The sequence below is a fragment of the Montipora capricornis genome, chromosome 1 (genome assembly GCF_036669925.1).
Source record: "Montipora capricornis isolate CH-2021 chromosome 1, ASM3666992v2, whole genome shotgun sequence".
NCBI classification, from domain to species: domain Eukaryota; kingdom Metazoa; phylum Cnidaria; class Anthozoa; order Scleractinia; family Acroporidae; genus Montipora; species Montipora capricornis.
This window is the reverse complement of record NC_090883.1, coordinates 53,838,830-53,846,329: the sequence shown is the minus strand read 5'-3', so window position 1 is coordinate 53,846,329 and position 7,500 is coordinate 53,838,830. Positions and strand designations below refer to the sequence as shown.

The 7,500-nt window shown below is 38.5% G+C and overlaps 2 protein-coding genes and 1 long non-coding RNA gene across 3 annotated transcripts in view; 1 reads left to right on the top strand and 2 right to left on the bottom strand.

The window, feature by feature from the left end:
- The window catches only part of LOC138050153 (uncharacterized protein PF3D7_1120000-like), a 36,558-nt gene extending 31,127 nt beyond the window's left edge, over window positions 1–5,431 (bottom strand). The window contains exon 1 of the mRNA XM_068896621.1: window positions 5,240–5,431. The gene's annotated coding sequence lies outside the window, so the exon portion shown is untranslated. The remainder of the gene's footprint in view (window positions 1–5,239) is intronic.
- The window catches only part of LOC138050190 (keratin, type II cytoskeletal I-like), a 282,906-nt gene that overhangs the window by 100,194 nt on the left and 175,212 nt on the right, over window positions 1–7,500 (bottom strand). The gene's annotated exons all lie outside the window — the stretch shown is intronic.
- Window positions 5,898–7,500, top strand: part of LOC138050282 (uncharacterized) — a 13,941-nt gene continuing 12,338 nt past the window's right edge. Inside the window, exons 1-2 of the long non-coding RNA XR_011132571.1 lie at window positions 5,898–6,020; window positions 6,101–6,771. This is a non-coding gene — a long non-coding RNA (uncharacterized lncRNA). The remainder of the gene's footprint in view (window positions 6,021–6,100; window positions 6,772–7,500) is intronic.

The window sequence follows — 7,500 nt, the reverse complement described above, 5'->3', positions numbered from 1 at the left end:
TGTTGTATATACATTTAGTATTAAACTCCTGATGAGTGAGGCAACTCACGAAACAGCGTTGTCGAGATGCAACATCTAGTCTTGTTTTAACTTTTCAACCAAATCATTTATATATATATATATATATATATATATATATATATATATATATATATATATATATAAGTAGACAGGAAATCGACTTGTCTGCATAGAGTGCTCACGAAACAGCGTTGTCGAGATGCAACATCTAGCCTGTTTTAACTTTTCAACCAAATCATTTATATATATATATATATATATATATATATATATATATATAACCGAAAAAGTGGAAAGAAATCCTCATCTACTATAAAGTGCTCAATAGCAGAGCTAGAGCTATGAATAATTATACTCCAAGAGCTAGGTTATTTGAACATTTACTGCAACTCTGAGTTTCATGCTTCTTGCGAAGCAATCATCAGGCAACTGCCAGAAATAACGGTTACAATCACAGAAATTTGAAATACAGAACAACGGATACGTACGTGACGTCTAGGCATGTCATTGCATCTTTACATTTTTTAACATGAATTTCCTAACATGTCTACAACACGATGACAGCTCATTTCTTTTGTTTAGACTTGCCATTTCCGGTTTACAAATGATAAAATACTTTTCCCACAGACACAAATTGCATCTCTTAGTTACATTGGAGTAAGAACTAGCTTGTTTTATCTTGCACCATTTGATGTTATACTTAGCGTTCTTGTCTTTAAGACTCCATATGTACTTACTAAGTTCGGTAGCATGTTTGTAACGCTCGTTTCGGAATGAGCTTACATGGTTTCTATAACGCAATTTGAACGCAGTGTCACAGAGTCCAATGTATGTTTCCACCACAGAAACCACAAAGGAAAAAAGGAAAAGTATTTTATCATTTGTAAACCGGAAATGGCAAGTCTAAACAAAAGAAATGAGCTGTCATCGTGTTGTAGACATGTTAGGAAATTCATGTTAAAAAATGTAAAGATGCAATGACATGCCTAGACGTCACGTACGTATCCGTTGTTCTGTATTTCAAATTTCTGTTTTTGTAACCGTTATTTCTGGCAGTTGCCTGATGATTGCTTCGCAAGAAGCATGAAACTCAGAGTTGCAGTAAATGTTCAAATAACCTAGCTCTTTGAGTATAATTATATATATATATATATCTTGATTCAAATGACTTACTACAGTAGTTTAGTTTTCATAGTTTTGTTATTATGTTGATTTTGCTATCAAAATATGGAACTACCAATAAATTGTTGCAGGACCCAATGGGCTCCTGATTGTTGTTGTGTGATTCAAGACACACAGTTAGTTGATCTTTGAGCTCGGCCTTTGAAACGGATCAGGCGCAACTCAAGCGATACAGGCACAGTATGACGCAGAATAATCACGTCGAGTCATTGTCATTTCTTTACAGTACGCATTATACGCAAAAATATATTTTTGACGACAAAATTTAGTAAAATATTCACTAAAACGTATATTTCTATACTGCTGGAATTTTAAAATTGCGTTACGCAATTTGACACGCGTTGTACCGACTGAGATAAAGTAACTGTCAAGTTTGTCACGCTTACAGTCTTTCCCTCTTTCCCGTGACGGTAAAAAAGGTTTTAGACTGGTGGGTCTTCGCTTTAGACTAGTGGGTCTTCGTTTTAGACCACAGGATAGAAAGTCGATAATTTTACCAGCGCCGTGCCAGAAATCATCAAATTTACACGGCTCTGCAACCTCAAAATCCTGCTCGATTTTCAAGCTTCGCTCAGGTTTTTGTTATTGCTAGATGATGTGGACAGAAGTCGTGCACCATTGCATTTGATCAAATCAAATTAACCAATCAAAAAGCACAGAATTCCCCCAAGAGAGACAGAATGATTAATCTGTGCTTTTTGATTGGTTATTTTGATTTTGATGACGGTTATCAAATTCCAATTATGCATGAGCGCTGTCCGGATAATAACAAAACCCTGAGCGAAGCTTGAAAATCGAGCAGGATTTTGAGGTTGCAGAGCCGTGTAAATTTGATGATTTTTGGCACGATGCTAGTAAAATTATCGACTTTTTACGTGCTCAAGATTGGGAGGCGAGCGACCTTTGGAAGTGGGAGAAATTCGGCTAAATTCTGGAGGCACTCGGCCGTGAGCGGTCTTGGAAGTTGCACGCCTTGTCTATTTACGACGCGTGGGATCTGATGAGGAAATCGAAGCGTCCCAAAAACCAATCAAATCTCTCAGGACAACGCAGAAAATAGTAGGTGAGTAAACTTTATTTATCTGACTCTCCATAAAATGAATTTTATTACAATGCGACCGGGTGCCCATCAGACTTAGTTTGATGTCACAGTGGAGTTTTAAGCTTGAAAATTTACGGTTCAAATATTAAACGGAATTACTGTCTAGTGTCTTCATCAGGAGTGGTCCAAATTAATAACTAATAATAATAATGATGATGGAACTTGTATAGCGCTCATATCAAAAATTCATGGCGCTTCACAATAAGAGAAAATAAATATCAACCTTAAAATCAGTAATAAAATGTCATTTTCCAATAAAGATCACTTAAAACCAAATGAAACAAAGTTCTTAAATAAATGACTTTTCAGTTCTTTCTTGAAAGATTGGATTGAAGAACTTTTCCTAATTTGAAGTGGAAGATTATTCCACAGTTTGGGTCCAGCAACATTGAAAGATCTGTCACCATAGGTCACCAGACAAGATCTTTGTTCTTCTAGATACTCCATGGTTGGAGAACTGAGGGAACGTGACGTTTTGCTCGATTTTATGGCGTCAGCCAGATATGGGGGAGCCATATCATGCAAGCACTTGTACACTATGAGCAAATATCTTAAACATAATTCGGAAACGGACGGGTAGCCAGTGCAATTTTATCAAAACTGGAGTGACACGATCAAATTTGCTCGCTTGCACTACTAATCTCGCCGCTCTGTTCTGAATACACTGAAGCCTTTTCAAAAGATATTTCGGGAGACCATAGTAGAGTGAGTTACAATAATCCAACTTGGAAGTGATGATTGCATAGACCACACTCCCTGTTGCAGAATCAGAAAGATAATTTCTAATCTTATAGCAATGTTCCTCATGAAGTAGAATGAGGACTTGCAGACTTGCTTGATTTGATCTTGACAACACAGGTGCTTATCAAATTTAAAGCCAAGGTTGGTGGAAGTTGTGGGAACATGGATCACATCATCACCAATTTGAATTATCGGAGGATCGATGTAGGCTTTGAATTTAGAGTGGATAAGCATAATTTCAGTTTTGTCTTAATTCAACTTCAGATCGTTTGCTTGCATCCACCTTTGAATATCTGCCACACACCTCTCTATGCATTCCTTTGCATCCAAAAGCTGTTGGCAATGTATAGTTAGGAGTCATCCGCGTAGAAGTGATACCTCAACGAGGGGGACATGGGGATTTGCGGTGTTGCGGTGTTGATGGTTTTTTCAATGCGGTGATGCGGTGATTTAAATCTCTTTTTGCGGTGTTGCGGTGATCGCAAACCCAACGGTGTGCGATGTTTGTGTTTCTCAAGCTACGGTGGTCGGTGAAATGAAATCATTTGCGGTGCTGTGGTTTCTTGTTTGATCTTTCTCAGACCTAAATTCAGCACGTAAACTTCGTTAATCCGTGATAATTTATGACAAGCACGTCCCATTCTGTTTAATTTGTAATAAAATACAGACCAACATTGTCGAGTTAATCTTCAATACGCTTAAGCTGCCAATGAGAAGCTGTTTTCGTTGATAAATACGTAACTTGATAAGTAACTTGACCGCTGCTACCAGGAGTTGTGTTTATTTTGTGGAAAATTGTTTAGGTATGAACGTGTTATGTCGAGTGTAGACGTTAAAATCATGTAGCTAAAAATAATTGTTGCGGTGACGGTGTTTCGTCGACTTTCCTTGCGGTGATGCGGTGTTCGTTAATTTTTTTTGCGGTGTTTAGGGCCCCCCCCCCCCCCCCCCCATTGTCCCCCTCCTCAATCCATAGCTCTTGATGATGACAGCTGCAGACATCTTATTACCTTCTTTTGTTCGTTCACTACCATGTGCACGTCACATTGCACCGATGTGATCTTTGTCTCTAGAGATTGGTTGCCTCAATTTACCGCCGGGTTATTTAAAGAGGGCTTTGTTCATTTGACTAAGATTGTTAGGTTAGCCGTAGGGTCTGGAAAATCTATGCCCAGTTCCTGATTTGTCTATGGCGATCTCAAGGAAAGTTCAAACAATTAAATTGAATTGACTTCCATGGAACGAGGAAACAATATTGCGGAAGTAAATGTTTCCACGTTTGCGACCCAGGAAACAGTTGTTGCGGAAGCAAAGATTTTTCTCAGAATGATTGCTCAGCAAATTTTTTCCTCGTTTGCGAGCCGAGGAAACATTTCGGGAAACCTTGTTTCCGCAACAATGTTTCCTCGTTTACGGGCGCCTTTACAGATGGACACCATTACGTCTGATTAAAGTACAACGTTGTTGTTTCTTTTAATCATCATGACTCAGTCTGGTCAAAAATACTTAGCCGGACAAGTAGAGTGCTCGCTTCCTGTCAAATGTAGCAAATCTTGCTAGCGTTAGAAACAAAATTAGGCTTTATCATGCTCTGCTAAATATTCAACTGGAGAGCGGTTATAAGTTTACGATTCTTCAGTGGCTATGTTTACCAAGAGCGTTGCTTTATAACAAAAGCTGAGGTTCACACTGCGACCAGGTTGGATATCAGACTTAGTTTGATGCCACAGTGGAGTTTAGCTTGAAAAGATACGGTTCAAATACTCAGCGGCATTACTGTCTAGTGTTTTCATCAGGAGTGGTCCAAAGTATCACAAGAGTCCTTTTTTACATGATCACGAACATGATAAAACAGCAAAGGGTACGCCGCGTAATTCTTCTTCTTTTCTTTTGAAGAGGCGAATAGAGATATCTTAATTAACTTCTCAGTCTTGTTCGTCCACAACCATTTGCACATTACACCGGTGTGATCTTTGTCTATAGAGATTGGTTGCTTCAATATATTGATCGTTTATTTAAAAAGGATTTTGTTAATTTGACTAAGATTGCTATTGTAGGTTAGCGTTAGGGTCCGGAAATTCTATGCCCAGTTCCTATAACCAGTTTAGTTTGTCTGTAAGGATTTTAGTGAAGGCTCAAACAACTAAGTTAAACTTCGTTGAGGTAATTAATAAGATTGAATTATGCACTCACCTCTTTTCTATGAGCCTTGCTACAAAGTTTGCGAGTAGAATTTTTACCACGAGACCTGCTCTCTCACACGACGTAGCCTGCGTATACAGTTAAAGAGATGGCGCATTGACAGTTCTTGTTCCTTTTCAATGTAAGAGCCGAGACCCGTTTCGCTCAGCTTCAACACACATCTTTTACCATTGTCTTTGTCACGCTAGAACTTAAAGGAAATATCTTGCTCCAGAATTTGTCACCTGTCAAACATTATGACTGTGCCCCACCAATCAGAAGCCCCTGTTCGTGGGCGAACGGGTTTTTAAAAAACACAGAAATGCAACTCTCTAAGTTTTATTAGTAAAATTTGACAGAAGGCAAACGTGTTGACATTAATCAAAACGAGATGCTTCCGTGAAGCATACACTGGGTTGCCTGTGGTACGTGTTACACAAAAACAGAAGGCACTGAATTGTGTGGTAGACCTACAGCATTCCAGTCTCTGAAGAATAACAAATAAAAGAGAATAGAGAAACATTGGCTTCTGGGCTGACATGTTGATCATTTTCAAGTTCCCTCACAACTTCTTCTCACCACAAGTTTAAAGTGCACATGAATCGAAAATTAAATTACATAGCTTATATTCCCCTTATTTCAATTTCATTCGTTTCCCCCCTCATAGTCAAGAGGATTCGCTTTTCATAAGGGTTCGTTTTGCGCGCGGCCAATTTAAAGGTCTCTGTGACGTCATTCGTGTGTATTCGGAGGTGTCAAAATATGGCGGAGAAGGGGAAAAATCGTAAACCTGGTAAGTTTTGTGCGGCTGGCGGCCACGGTTTAGTGAGCTGTAACAATACAAACGCATCTCCTGGTGTGTCTATGCATCAGTTTCCTTCAGATGAGTCTAAACGAAGGCAGTGGGTGAAATTCGTGCACAAACATAAAACCTGATTTCAAGCCCACGAAGTCATCCTTTCTCTGTTCGGTGCATTTCGCTCCTGAGTGTTTCACACGGAGGCTCGACTTGCTGGACCCAAACACTATTTTACGTGGTAGTCGCCACATTCACGACGATGCAATCCCAACAATCGATGTTGCAGATGAACCACAAGCGAAGGCAGAATTGTCGGATCGTGATCGAAGAATGGTGAGTATATCCTTTGGTATATTTGTCCAAAATATGGCCAAATTGCATGCAAACATAACACACAGTTGATCATTGAAATTTATCTTTTGAGTTTAGATGTTAAGAGATCTGTTGGATGCTACACCAGCTTCATCGGCCGATTCCTTAACTGCAGCTGCCGAGGAAATTTCTCCTATAGAACAAGAACATTCCGACAGAGTTGCGTGCAAGTCCTGTTGAGATCGAAGAGAACGATTATGTAGAACCAGAAATTTTAAATAAAGTTATGGAAACTCCTGTCTGTGTGGAAATGCCACCGAATCCACCATCGTGCAACAAATGCTCACAACTTTCCAAAAGCATTAGACGCCTCAAAAAAGAAAGTGCCTACCTTCGGAAGAGAAGTCGACAGCTAAAGGAAGAACTGAAACGTGTGAGTACATTTAGCTCATTGTTGGACGTTACATTGCTCTTTCTCGTTTGTTTCTGTGTATTTTTTTTCTTTTTTCGGGTTTTGGTTTTAAATTGACGTTTCAGTTAATTATTCTTCTATACGCTCATCTGAATATCTTCTTAAAAGTACCCATTGCTAAGCATGACTTTTATAAGCTTTCATTCCTTCCAAGAACTCTACTTAAGTAGAATAACTTGCCCAGACATGTAACATTGGCCGAATCGCTCGAGACTTTCAAAGAAGCTAGGTTTACGATTTATTAGATCTATTGGTTTTTATTATTTAATGTAGTCCCATATATTCAGCATTAAATTTTGGACTAATACGGTAAATAAATAAATGAATTTATTGGCAAAATTGTTTTCAAAAGTTTTTTGCAAATATTGGATGTGCACAAAAAAAAGCTCAGGACTACCTCCAACAATACATGATAACTTGCTACTATACTACGTACAATGTAGTATTTCTTTGTCCTTCTGCTAATTAAAATAATTCTTGTATTATAATATTCATTCTTTAGATGGCCAGTAGTGTTTTGTTTCTGTTGTTACATTCTAGGTTATGATTACAATTTTTTTATACAGTACCAAATCATGATACCAAATACCAAATCATGATACCAAATCATGATACATGATACATGATACATGTTGTGCTTGTGTAGCACAGGGTGCGGATGCAATTTTGAGAGCTCCAGGATAGTGTGAT